Genomic DNA, 14,960 nt, shown 5'->3' with positions numbered 1-14,960 from the left:
TACTACTCAGCCTTGCAAAGAGTGAAATCTTCTTACTTGTAACATGCATGAGTCTGGTTGACCTTATATTGAGTGAAATAACATAGATATAAAATATTGCATGATATTTTACAGGGTATACAAAGATTTTTCCATAAAATAGAGAAAAGAACAGTGGATATCACATAGTAAAGAACTGGTGATGGGAAGAGACTGGCCAGTGAGTGTAAAGTTATGATCAAATAGGAAAAATAAGTTCTATTACCCAGTAAGGTGACTATAATTAGCACATTTGATATTTATAAATAAAAGAGAGAATTTCAAGTGTTTTCACCACAAAGAAATGATAAATGTCTGAGGAAACGGATGTGCTAATGACTGTGATGTACTGAAAGAGCGCACTGTACCCTATAAAGATACACAGTATTTTGTATCAACTGACAGTGGTTATCTTCTCCCAAATGAATTATTTTTCCCTGCCTTAAAGAGAAGGCAGGTGCAAACCCTTTGTTATAGCCCCAGTGACTAGGAGCACAGATGAAGGAAGTGCAAGGAATGGTTCATTTTCCTGCATGACATAAAAAATATGTCTTGCTTAGGATATTAGATGTATGGGTGCAAAGCACACGGTCATGCAATACTCGGTGCCACCTGATGTAGTTGGAGAAGAAAGAAGTTATGCCTGAACAATACTGAGTCAGCTATAATGCACTGGTGAGTGTCAGACTAATCCTCCCAAGAAAACAACCGGAAACTCTTGATGTTTGACACAAGCAAGCTCTATGGCACCAGAGTTTCAAGGCAGCTAGGAATTACATGGTGGGCTCAGATTGCGAGCAGCAGATAATACACTGAAATGCACTCAGCATTCTTCATGGCTTCTCTCCTCAAGGCGCTTTTGACTCGTGACTCTTTGGAAGCCAACAATTTTAAAAGAACAAACCACCACTACCAACAACAAGCAAACATACAGAAAGCCCTGACTAGGAAGCCACGGTACTGAGTAGAACTGTTGGCAGTCCCCCAGCACTGGGAAACAGCAAAACGTAGTTTTGGACTAATAAAACAGTGAGAATTTGAGAGACCAAATTCCTAGAGAGAGGGGAAAAACAAGTGGGCTGGACATTTGAGTATCTTAGCACAGGACAAAAGTTGGAGCAATTTCAACAACAAAACAATTAGTACCAGTTGAGTATTCCTTATCCAAAATGCTTGGGACCAGAGATGTCTCTGATTTCAACACTTTTTTAAAAAATCTCAGAAGGCTTTCACAGTGAGATACTTTGGGGATGGGATGCAAGCATAAACACAAAATCATTTAGTTACCTTGTACACAAAGCCTGGAGATAATTTTATGCAATGTTTGGGTCTGCATTTCAACTGCAACCTGTTACATGAGGGACGTCAAGTGCAGAATTTTCCACTTGTCATGCTGATGCTCAAAAAGTTTCTGATTTTCAAGTATTTTAGATTTTTAATTAGAGATACTCAGCGTGTACCAGATTATCACTCAAAGTCCAAAATGGATATTCATGAGTCTACATGAATGTAAACCAAGTGAGAGAACACACAAACCTCATGGTGCGGAATTCACAGACTTTACGCAGACACTGCCCCCTCATGGAGATGGCACATAATTCCCAAGTGAAAAGGTTAACAGCCCAGTTCAAATGAGGGACTCCTGACTCAACAGGATGGGCATGGCACTTTTCCAGAACACTCTTCTACCCCAAAATCTCTAACTGTCTAAGTATGACTAAAAAACCCACAAAGTGTACATTTTATAAAACACCTGACCCGTACTCTTCAAAACTGTCATGATCATCAAAAGCAAGGAAAATCTAATAAAATTGTCACAGTCTAAAAACACTTAAAGAGATATGATGTTTGAACAAGTAGATAAAACCAGTATGACTCCATTTACAGGAAGAAGCTAACATCATCCAACTCATAGAGACAGAAAGCAGGATGGTGATTCCAGGGGCTGGGAAATTATTGTTCAATGAACACAGGATTTCAGACTTGCAAGACAAACATGTTCTGGAGATTGGTTTTGAAACAACAAGGATATACTTAACACTGCTAAACTACATCCCTAAAAACAGTTAAGATGCCAAGTATTATGTTATGTGTTTTTCTGAACATAGTTTTAGCAATGGTTTCAAGATGGCAAAGGGGATATTTATAATTTTAAATTAATATATTAAAAAAGAAGGCTGAAAACTAAGTAATCCAAATATCTATTTATTTTTAAGTAGTTTGAAAAGAATACCAAATTAAATTCCAAATAAAACTGAAGAAAGGCAAGAAATATAAGAACCAGAGAAAAATGAACCAAATATCAGATAACAGAGATAACTCAAAAAAACCAAATGCTAAGTTTTGGAAGAGAATTAGATTAATATGGGGATGGAGGAAAGGAGAGGGAGAGAACACAAGCCATAGTCTTAGCAATACTGGGCATCTCTAGTAAAAGACAACAAACATTATGAACACCTTAAGACGAATAATTGTGACATTTTTATGAGATGGATTAAATACCTAAAAACATACATCAAAAACCGATGCTAGATCCACGCATGGTAGCACAATCCTATAAATCCAGCACTTGGGAGGCTGAGGTAGGAGGATCATTGCAAGTTGGCAACAAGCCTGGGCTACAAAGTGAGCCCAAGGCCAGCCTGAACTGCACAGCGAGACCCTACTGAAGCTAGCACAAAGAAAAAAGGCCGAGCTGGGGATATAGCTCAGTGGACAAGAGCTTGCCTGGCAAGTGCAAGGTTCTGAGTTCAATTCCTGGTACCAAAAAAAAAAAAAAAAAAAGGCCAAATGGCCCTACATACACTAAAAAAATTCATTACCAATAATTTAAAATCCTCTTTTCAGATAATATCAGGCTCTAATCCTACAAATATTTAGGCAAACAAAAACCACCAATGTTACCCAAAATGTACCAAAGAGCAGAAAAAGAAGAAATATTTCCTAATTTACCATATGAGCACATCATTACCTCAACACCAAAACTTTAACGCTATATACAAAGAAAATTACAGATCAAGCACTTTTAAAAAATAATTACATATAAAGTCATATCAAATCAAAAAGAATTATATATAAATATTACATCCATCAAATCGAATCTAAGAACCTATGGTTAGTTTACCATTTAAAAGTGAATCATATAAATCATTACATTAATAAAATAATGGGAAAATATTATATAGTTATTTTATCAGGTACAGAAAGAGCACTGTATTTGAAAAAGCTCAACACTTGCTTTTGATAAAAACTTGTAGCAAATTAAAAATGAATGGAAGCTTTCAAAAGAATGAAAAATTTTCAATGAGAAAAAGTTATTGATCACAAACAACAAGATTTTACATTCCGAAAATCTTAAAGAATGTACAAATAAACTAAAAAAGTAATTTGTTTAGCAAGGTTGCTAGACACAAGGTAAATATACAAAAAAACAAGGAATCGTATTTCCACATACATGTGGAAAGCAAATATAGTCTTAAAAATACTATTTATAATAGCAATAGCAGTGACTAAATATCTTACAGGATCTCACACAAAAATGTTCTATATACAAAACTATAAAAATGTATCAAAAGAAATTAAAGTAGATCCTAAAAAGGAAAATTAAACATTAAATGGATTGGGAGTCTTAGCAGTAGAACTCCCTCTGAACGGAGTGACAACTGAAAGGAATCTCATAAAAATCTCATCAGGATTTTGTTGGGGAGGAAGTATTTGTTTGAAAACTGACAGAGTGAGTCTAAATACTCTGCGGAAATGTGAAAGGCCAAAGGCAGCAAGAGAATCTTAAAGAACAAGCACACACATAGAAAGACAGACCAGGAATCAAACAGAGACCCCACACACACACGGCAACGTGACACTGCTGCACCCTGCACCAAGGCAGGAAGTGTGACACCAACCTTCCCACTCACAGCTGGCCCGGATGCTGAGGCTGTTCACAGCACGTGAAAATGTTCACTGCTCAATGTGGAGTCTCTCTGGGGAGAACGAGGAGGTACAAAAGCCCAATCCAAGTGACCTGAGTGGCCTCAGAAGAAGCAAAGTGGCCCTCGTGGTCAGGGCAAGGGCATGAAGGAGTCTGCACGCAGTGAAAGAGTTTATACAGTTTAAATTCCCTGCCAGCTCCGAGGGGGCTGTGTGGAGCCCTTTTTATCAGGATGCCCAGATGTGGAGCAGAAAGAGAAGCGGTAATGTGGTGTGAAACATAACCAGAACTCTAAATTACAGAGAGCAGTGCGGGTACTAAAGAGCCCTGGGTCAACTCATTAAAACCCGAGGAAAATGAATCTACTTCATGTCAAATAAATACATTTTACTGGGGATCAAACTCACAATCTTGTGCTTGCGAGGCAGGCGCTTATGCCATGAGCTAAATCCCCGGCCCAAGTTACATATTTAAACCGAACTCCAGGGCTTCTCTGGGTAAGAGCACCTGCCTGGCATGTAAGAGGTACTGGGCTCAAACTCCAGTACCAGGATGGTCGGGGGTGAGGGGACCAACTCCAAAGTAGACTACAGACCCGAAAGTCAAAGTTCAAACAGCAAAGCTTCTAGAAGCTAAAATAGGAAATTTTCATGTTCTTGGATGTCAGATTTCCTAAATTGGGCATAAACAGAACTGACCTTAAAGGATAAAACTGAGTTTTCTCTAAGCCAAAAGATATCACTGAAAATGAGGAAGGGTATAAGGAAATAGCTGAAATGCGTACCTCTAACAAAGATAGCATATATAGATGCTGGGGATTTAGCTCAGTGTCATAAGCATCTGACTTGCAAATGTGTGGTTGTGAGTTCGATCCCTGATACTGATAAAAAAAAAAAGATAGCAGTACTGAATTTATGAACATCTATAAAGCACTGAAAGAAAAATATCAACAAAAAAATGAGTAAAATACTTGCATACGAACTTCAGAAAATATCCAAAAGGAATATTCAATACTATTAGTCTTTAGAGAACTGCAAATTAAAACCATAGGATCCCACTGTACACCCAGAATTAAGATTTGAAATGACTGACAACACTAATTATTGGGAATGGTGTGCAGCAAATGAAACGCTTACACTTACATGTGGAAGTGTGATTTGGCACAACTGCAGAGGTCAGATTAGTAGTGTTCCCTAAGATATAAACATTCTATGAGTCCATCCCTCGATGGATCCTCAGTAGAAATGCAATCATGTGTGGACCAGGTGCACAGCAATGGTCTCAGCATCAATAATGGAAAGGATCCAAGCAGCCATCAGATGAAGAATGGGCAAGTTCTTGTGTAACAATGTAAAACTACAGAAGTGGCTTTCAATGAGCTACGCTAATGTTTGGCACCCATGAATGACTCTCACCAAAAGCGCTGTGTGGAAGAAGCTATTGCAAGACAATTCATGTTGGACTGTAGACACTCATTTATAAAAATTATTTAAGTCAGCAAAAGTATTTGGTGATAGGATTCTGGCTACCTTTAGGGTGTGAGGCTACAGCTAGGTGGGGACTCTAATGGGAAATTCTTGGGTCCTGGTGATGTTTTATGTCTTCATATGGATGGTAGCTTCATGGAAGCTTCCATACTCATTTGGGAAAAAAATCATGGAACTGAACACAGGGTTTTTGTACTTTTCTGTTTATTTTATACTGGTGTTAAGAAGCTTATTCTTAAAAGATTGTTCTGACTTATGCTGATATTGCACACTTCAATCCGAAGCAAGGACTTCAAAGAGCTGAATCTCCAATCCCCCTCCCACTTTCAGCCCCTCCGTTAATAACTCCAGCTCCCACTGTGGGGGTGAGGGTTATTACAGTGAAGCCCGTAGCTGCAACCCTTTCCGACACTGTATTGTGGGCAGGGCTTATCAATGAAAGCTTTTCTCAGGATTCTATCCTATACCACAGACTCTGCCTCCTGTCACCGTACCATGAACACTGCCCTAATTTTAGTGAGATTTATTCGTGCTTTCTCTATGACATTGGTGCAGTAAGAGATGCAAGGCCCCTGGGGAGAATCCCCATGCTTGTGTCACATTCGATGTGCAGTCTAGAAAGAGGACCCAACCACCTTCCCTACACACACACACACACACACACACACACACACACACACACACACCCTCCTTACTGGTTAACCATCCTGGAGAACAGCTTCCCACCCTGCCAGAGGGGAAGAATGGAGACACTACTGTGCGTCTACTTGCAGGAGAGCAACTGGGCAGAAGAGAGACTGGAAACCAAGACCCAGAGAGGTGGGAAAGCGGCAACCGGGGGGCATGCAGGATAACGGTGGGGAGGAAACACAGAGCGAGTATCTCCGTGACTGGTCTGGGGCTTTTCGTAACATTCAGGGTCAACCAGGGATGCTTCTGGGTCTTTCCTTTATATTGTGGTAAAATATATATAACATAAAATTTACGCTCTGAACCATTTTCAACCACATGGTTCAATGGCACTGAGCATGTTCACAGTTAGACAAACATTCTCACCTTGTACACCCAGAACTCCTTCCAGATTATAAAACTGAGACTTTACCAACTGAAACCCACTCTCCCCTCTCCTCTGACCCCCAGCCTCTGGCAGCCACTCTTCTACTCTTTCTGTCTGTGAACTTGTCACAGGACGTGTGCAAAGATGGGACAGTCACTTCCAAGACTGCCCAGGAAGTAAATGTAGCCAGAAACCCTGTAGATTCTTTCCACGTCTAAAATGCCTGCTCCTGTCCTGAAACTTGGCTCTTAGGAAGGATTGTAAACATATTCCTGTGTCTCCAGAATAAAGGCCTGGATCTCAGTCCCCCACTAGCATCCCAGAGAGCAGTCGTAGATCATCTGTTAGCTCACCCTACCCTAGAGTACGTGGGAGGAGGTGACAATCTTGCCACCCAGCATCTGTGGCACCAGCTTAAGTCCCAGAGCTCCACTGGACGCCAAGCACAGTCTCTGCGGATGTTGGCTGGACAGGCTGCCACTCACTCCTCCAGGTGTCATTGTGAAGGCCTCCTGCGGGTGGAACTGAACTCTACAACCAGCTACTTTTAATAAAGACAGGCTTCTGGGCAATCTGGTTGGTCCTGAGCCAATTCGTTGAAAGAACTTAGGGGTGAGGCCTCCTTCAGGAAAGAGGAATTCTGCCTAGGACTTCAGCCCCAGCCAGGCCTGAGAGTCCTTGCAGTCCCCTGTTACAGCCTTCCCTCAAGACTTCAGGCCGCCTCACAGACCCCAGGGTCACGTGAGCCAAGTGCTTATCATCAGGCTCCTAATACCTGCTGCCTGCTCTTCTATCTGAAGCCTGATCAAAAGACCAGGAATTTCCATGTATTCTCTGCCTTGCTCCAGCTCATGCCAAAACCACGTGAGCTGGGCCTTCCACCTTCACAAGTGGTTTCTGTCTTGGCTACTTTGCTCTCATTGCTGAGACAAAATACCCAACACCCTCAAGTTAAGTAAATGAGGTAGAGACAGCATTACAGAGGAGAAACAGTTCTTGGCAGGTGGAAGGCATAAAAACAGGGAAGTAGGAAGCAACAAGCAGCTAAAGCAGCTTCTTTCTGTCCCTTTCTAGGCTGCCCATCCCCAAGGGGGGTAGTACTCATTCCAAACCAATCAGTGGACTAACTTAGTGATCACACCACCATAACCCCAGCATCACCCATTCTAGTTCCAGACACCTCTAAAAAAGCCCTACCAATGGCTGCAGGAGGCTATGAAGGAGCATCCAGACACAGCCATATCTGCAAAAGCAGGGCTGAGCCTGCAGGCTCTGGTCCCAGGCGCTGTTTGGGTCCCTGCTGTCAGCTGAGGGGTCATAACCTGTGACCTTGAGACATCTTCTAGAGACTAAGGTGCTAGCAAACCTTCCTAAGTTATGGCCCAGAAGAGCCCAGATCAGCTAAGTACGGCCTGTCCCTGCATAAGACACCACATCATGGGTGAGCTTGTTTTCCTTTCTGCAAAAAGGAAATCACAGCATTTACAAAGTTAAGGAGTACTGATTGGTTCTTCTCTCTCAAAGTATCATTGTACTGTAGATCTGAGCAATCTCAGCATATGATTTTCCCCCTTTTCCTTCTTAAGTGGAGAGCTTTCAGCTTTTTAAAGAACTTGATCCCTTCTCTTTGGCATATCTGGAGTAAATGGCATAACTACTCCTCGAGGCCATCAGTAATTAAGTCATTTGTGAAAGATAAAAACGTTGACCACACAGAAGTAAAGTAGAACAGCAGTCACTAGAACTGAGGAAGGGGAGGCCAGGGGGACAGAGACACAGTGGAAGATGGGACCAACACACAGAGGAAGGAAAGTAGTTTTCAGTTTCTGTAGCTCAGTAGGTAACTGGAGTGCACAACAATTGATCATACATTTCAAAATAACTGCAAGAGAAAAGTCTAAAGGTTCCCAAAACATAAAAACGATAAGATTTGAGGAAATGTAAATGCTAAATATCCTGATTTGATTTTTATAAATTGTATATGCATCAAATTAAAATACTATACCCAATAAATAAGTACAAATATGTGTCAGTTAAATATAAATATTTGGGGGAGGCTGGGGTTATAGCTCAGTGGCACAGTGCCTGCCTGGCAATCATAACACATAATATATATTTATACTTGGGGAAATATATATTTATATTTTATATATATGCATATATATTTGGATTTGGGGAAAGGGAGATTACTTGAAAATAAATACTGTGATTCCAGTACCTCCACAGTCAGTCTGATGACCAAGACAACTACCAGGGACCAATGCCTGAGTAGTCTACAATTTAAAACTTAAGAATTATTGATGTAATTTTCCATTTAATGTTTTCAGCCAAGGGTGACAACAGGTAACAGAATTTCAGAAAGAGAAACTGTGCGTAAGGATTCTGTGATACTGAGCTAGTAAAGTACAGAGAGAAGGAATGTACTAGCAGAGAGAGATGAACTCAGGGACAAAATGTTTGTCTCCCAAGGGCCACCCAGTACAGATACAGAACTTCATAGAGATGGAAAACACACGCTTTCAGAGCATATAACAATTCTTAATGACTTAGTTACCTTTCTCATTGATGAGAAAATACCCAACACCCAAAGTTAAAGGAAGAAAGGTTTATTTAGCCTGCAGTATGTAGAGATTTCGGTCTATACGTGGCTTACGCCAAGGCAGACTGGCAGATGGGCAGCAGTTCGTGGTGGTGGAAGACAGCAAAAGCGACAAGAAAGCAGCAAGACAGGACAAGCCTCTTTCTGTCCCTTTAATGCAGACAGTTACCCACCCTAGGGTAGGTGTAGCATTCACACCCTTAATCCCAGCACTGCACTATGAATCAGTCACAAACTAGATTCAGCCACCTCTGAAAAGCCATGACTGCATGAGGCACTGGAAGGACATCTAGACACAAGCCGTAACATTCTGCCCCCGGCTCCCCAAAGAGTCATGCACATCCCTTTATGGAAGAGCCATTTAACCCACCACCAAGATTGCCACCAAGAGTTGCCAAAGTCCTAACAGTTTCAGCATTGCTGAAAATTCCAAGTCAGAAGTTTCCTCTGAGATTTAAGGCAAACCTTTAGCTGTGAGCCCCTCTACGAATGAAAACAAAGTTAAACACTTCCAACATTCAATAATATGAGATAAACATTTCCTTTCCAAAAGTTACAAACAGGAAAATACAAAGGATTGGGACAAAAGCAAGTCCAAAATCCAGCAGGGCAAACATTAAATCCTATATTTCCATGTACAGCATCCGAAGCAATCTGTGGTAAGATGTGAACTCAAAAGGGCTTGGGTGACTCTGCCCCCTGTGGCACTTCCCGTGGTTGTAGCTCCCATGGCTTCTCTCTTGGGCCCTCTCTGCACCCTCCTTGCAGTTTTCCTTAGATGATCTATGTTCCTGGCTTCCTCAAACTTCTGGGGTCTCTACTGCACCTTCAGTTTCACACTCACAGCTTCACCCGTTTCCCTCTCAGGGGTACACTGGGTCCCTCCCAGGCCTTCTGAAACCTAAGTAGGATCCTTTCTAACCCCACAACTCTTACATCCTGCATGCACCCAAAAGTCACATTGTTTTAAATCATTCTGCTGTGTGCTTTGCTCTTGAATATCAACACAGATTTGGCTCAAAGCCTCCAACAATAGCCTCAATGTTCAACTGCCTTTAAATTGCTTCTATGGACCAGGGATTTAGCTCAGCAGCATAAGTGCCCACCTGGCAAGCATGAGGCTTGAGTTCAATCCCTGGTACCAAAAAAAATTGCTTCTACAAGATTAATTAGTTCCCCAGCCTTAATCTCAACCTCAGGCAAAGTCTCTGGACAGAAGCAAAATGCAGATAAACTTTCTGCCAAGCAATAACACACATCATCTAAAGTCCAACAATCAATGCAGTCCTTTCCAGCAGAAACCTCCTGAGTCTTGTCTTTACCAGCTTTCTGGTTTTCTGAGTTCTGACCAGAATCTCCCTTACAGAACAGCGTAAGGCATTCCAGTTCTACTTTTTCATCGGGGACCTCCAATCATTCCAAACTCTTCCCACAAGCTGTTCCTGATGGCTCCTGAACCACATAGTGAGGTACAGTCACAACAATGACCCCACATCTCTGGAACCAAATTCCATCTTACTTTTGTCACTGCTGAGACAAAATACCTGATGCCCAAACTTAAAAGAGGAAAGGTTTATTGAGTTCACAGTTTGTAGAGGTTTCAGTCCATAATTGGCTGGCTCCAAGGCAGGATGGTATAGCAGAGAGAACCATTCATGGCAGTGGAAGACACAAAAAAGCAACAAAAGAGGAGAGGAGGGGACAAGGCTCTATCTGTCCTTTATGTTATATTCAGGATGCCTGCACCAGAGAAGTTGAAGTATTCACACCATTAATCCCAGCATGGTACTACAAATCAATGATGAACTCCAGATCCAACCATTTCTGAAAAACCTCTCCCCATCACTGCCTGAGGCTGTGGGGGCACATATAAACTCAAACCACAATACTTGGTTTCACCAGGACACACCCAGAGCAATGAACATGGGTCCAAGCAGATGCTGAAACTTCTTTTTGGGTCCCACCTCTTACCCACGAGGCTTGGGAGAAGGGCAAAAAAATACCACTTATCTATTGGCTCACTGTTTCTCAAACCTGATGGATTTTCTGGGGCTACTGTTACAGGCAAGAGCAAACTTTCTTTGGCAACTGGTAGACCCCTCAGCCAGTAATAACTTCCAGTTTCTACTACCGCACAATACTTAACTTTGGGATAAACCTGAAAGTGAAACTAAGGCTGAGTGTCAACGAAAAACAACAGAAAAAGATACACGTCCAAATATGCGTTGTTTTCGTCAGCCTTGGCCTTCAGAAGCCTCCAAGGCATTTCAGTGTTTTTGTGGCTGACAATAACAGTGGAGGTCATCCCTGGGTGCTCCTTTCGGAGTCCCATTGGTACGAATCAAATCCACCCCCTAGAGTGCACTGGCCACTATCGCAGGGATCTTCTTAAAACACCAGCAAAGTACTGCGTGTGTTACTCCATGTCAGTTCCTTTCTGCCCAGCGCAGACTTGGCCCCCACCTTCCAGGAGGAAGACACAAATGCTTTCATATTCTCCTTCCCCACTGCCCCCTTCAGAAACAAAGAAATGGAAGGGAAAGCCCCTCCACGAGAACCAAGACCCACTTCCCTTTCTCCTCCCCAGCAGGTCTGTAACTGTGTCCTGCACTGCTTCCCCAGCCCTGAGTGGCACTGGGTATCCTTATGCAAAGACAAAGTTTTCCATCTTCACAGGAGAATACCTTGTTCCCCCCAGTTTCTACCCTCTTTTCTCCCTTTTTGTCCAGTTCTCAGGAAAAAACGAACCCTGCATTCACTTTCTCTGTCTTTTAAAGTCATACTTGGTCTCTGGAGACCACCCCCAGGTCAGGGAAAGTCCCAAGCCCTTTCCCACCTCTCTTCTGCCTGACTTCCTGGTCACTCTCTCGCACCCTTCCGGGGCACCAGCCATCCCCAGCACCAAGCATCAGCAACGCATTCCCCACTTCAGTCCCTCTCACCCCATGGGGCTCCTCCTCACCGTAGCCTTGAGCAGCACATCTGAGTGATGATTCTACTGGGGCTCAGGGAATGTCCCCCAAAATATGCCTCTAAACTGAGAGCACCTTTGAGCAGCAAGTTATGGAAGAGCTTTCCCCAGCATCCCCTGAAGCCTCAGACACAAAGCTCACTTTTGAGTTTTATTTTTTATGGCTCCCGTGCACACTGATGAAGAGTATGTTTTTCTTCTTTAACCTACCTGTGGCACGTTTGTTTCAGCAGACTGAATTACTGACCCCTCAGAAAGAAAAGGTGAATTTCCTTAGATCTCCAAGCCTCTGAACCTCCACCCAAGTACATACCCATCCCCTAAAGCCCCTGGGCCCCTCACAGAGCAAAGGACACAACCATCCTTTCCCTACCTCTAAACTCCCCCCACCCTGAGCTCCCATGTCATGTTCCCACTGAGTGGCCCCCTGCCTGGACTGTCCACCAACTCGGCCAACTCTTTCTTCCTGGTATCTCCCATTTTTATCTTGTCCTTACCAGCAAAACAACCTTTGCTCAGGCCTTGAAATCTCTCCTCCGTGCCCCTCCATGCAGCCTGGGGTACACCAGCCTTTATCCTGATCCGTGGCCTCCCACAATTACCTAGAGGAAGCACGAGTCCAATCCCATCATATCAGCTGACAAAGACCCACCAGGTGTGCCCTGAACATCCAACAGGTCAATTGGGCCACTGCCACCTCTTCTGGTGACACCATCAAGCCCGTCACATTCCTCAGGACCTACCCCAGTGTCACTGTTTCTACATTTCAGTCGTATAAAGAGTGGCTCCCCCAAGGCACTGGGGATCTGTTTCAAGACTCCCTGCACTCCTGAAACCACAGAAAGCACCATCCCTTATATTGGACCATGTTTTTTCCTATACATACATACCTCTCATAAAATTTAATTTATAAGTTAAGCGCAGGAAGACACAAATAGTAATAACTGATAGAATGAGTATAATAACACACTGCAATGAATGTGGTGTCTCTTTCTTAAGACAAATACCAGTATTTTTAGAATGCTCTTGGTCATGGATAACAGAAGCCACAGAAAGCAACTCTGTGGGTAAGAAGAGAGTACTGTATGTGCTTCTGCTCACCTGGAAAGCCTTCCCTTCCTCGTTTTTCTCTTAGAAATTTCTACTTTTCCCTTGGGGTGAAAGATATATGCCACTTCCTCTTAAATAAATGAGTAGCCTAAACCCTCTTTCCATGGGGTCCTCTGTACATCTCCCTTAATGGTCAGGGCATGAGGCCACCAAAGCACCACTGTCTCCATAGCAGCTGATTCCTGATGTGAAGGACTTGTGTTTCCTCTCAAATCTCCCACTGGCTCATGCCAAAAGTGACAGCTTGCCATCGCTCTGTTTTTCAGCATAAATACATGTAAATGAAGAAAGAATAAAAATCCAATCAGGAAGAACACACCATACACTCAACATGAGGCTCAGGATGCAAGTGGCAGTCTCTCCCCACAGCCCTGGGTCTTTGATCCCCCGAGGCCAGGACATGGTACATGGCATGGCCTTCATGGTACATGACGGTCTCTTCACTACAGGTGGTAACAGCGACAGGGGTAAAAGGCCACGTCTGAGTACTGCCTTTCACCTTGACATCCACTGCAATAGCCTGGTATCCCAAGACCAATGTCCCCTGCAGATTTACAAACTGATTGAATCTGATGATAACATTAGATTGTATAAAAACAAAATTCCTTATAGGAGCCTCTGCCATAATATGAGACCCCACAGTGTGGATTTGGAAGACCATACAAACATCTCCACAAATATGTATGTCATTTATCAAACAAATCAAGCACAAACACTGCTATAAGACTTAACGTTTTTGTGTATACCTATAGGATACCTAGTTAAAAATAAGTTTGTAACATGACACATTACATAGAATTAAATAAGTTTCCATCTGGAAGTACCTCTTAAATCCTTGCTGGCTTATATCTAGGTGTCCCCCCAAAACCTCATGGTAGGACTCTTGAGAGTGACTGGACCATGGGTGATTAAAACTGGACTAGCCCACTGACCAATTTAGCCCAATTCTGGGAATGGGTGATGGATTCACTGAAAAGGAAGACTCACCCTGGGTATGGGTGGCACCTTCTAATAGACTCGGAGCCTGGATGGAATAAAACAGAAAGCAGAAGGAAGGCTGCCCCCTCCTCCTCCCACAGCATCAGCTGTTTCTTCTCTGCCATGTCCCCTGCCTCAGAGCCAGCCAGCTACGGACTGAACCCTCTACAAACTGTGACCTACCATAAGCCTTTTCTCCTTTAAACTCGAGGTTATCAGGGATTTTGCTCCACCAATGAGAAAGTAGCTAAGAGGAGCCCTTATTTAATTTAACACGGCACTCTGGAACTGTCCAAGAGAGGGCAGTACTGACAGCACTTCCTACTCATAGGGACTGTTTCCAGAACCCTCTCATGGGACTCCACAGAACATCTGAGAACACTCACGTGCATACTAATGTCATTAACTAGAACTGGATATAATTAATATGATCTGAATATCATTAATAAAATATTATATACAGAAATGGCTGACTTCCTTCAGTGCAACACACTAAATCAGGCTCACCCAGTAGCTGTTCTTATTGGTGTTTTCTTACAGTTCTCAGTACATGTTGATTTTTTTCTCTTTTCAATGAAATTAAAAGAAGATCTGGGTATCAGAGCAAGAATCTCCAAATATCTGAAAATGTGTGCTAAGCCCGAAGCAAACACAGTAAAAACGGCCAGCTTCATGCTCTCTTTTTGTCTTTCCAGAGATGCAATAACAATATCCAGGAACAGGGGCCGCATGTTCCCATTTATTGTGTGGCTCATTCACAACCTACCTGTCTCCCGACACCTGAGTTCCCACTGTGCAGAGACAGAAAATGC

At 42.8% G+C, this 14,960-nt stretch overlaps 1 protein-coding gene across 5 annotated transcripts in view; it reads right to left on the bottom strand.

The window, feature by feature from the left end:
• Apba2 (amyloid beta precursor protein binding family A member 2) overlaps positions 1-14,960 on the bottom strand; it is a 234,022-nt gene that overhangs the window by 93,702 nt on the left and 125,360 nt on the right. The window lies entirely within an intron of this gene.

Source organism: Cavia porcellus, unplaced genomic scaffold, assembly GCF_034190915.1.
Source record: "Cavia porcellus strain 051 isolate PalLab524CR breed Dunkin Hartley unplaced genomic scaffold, mCavPor4.1 scaffold_6, whole genome shotgun sequence".
NCBI classification, from domain to species: domain Eukaryota; kingdom Metazoa; phylum Chordata; class Mammalia; order Rodentia; family Caviidae; genus Cavia; species Cavia porcellus.
This window is presented reverse-complemented; position numbering and strand designations above follow the sequence as displayed.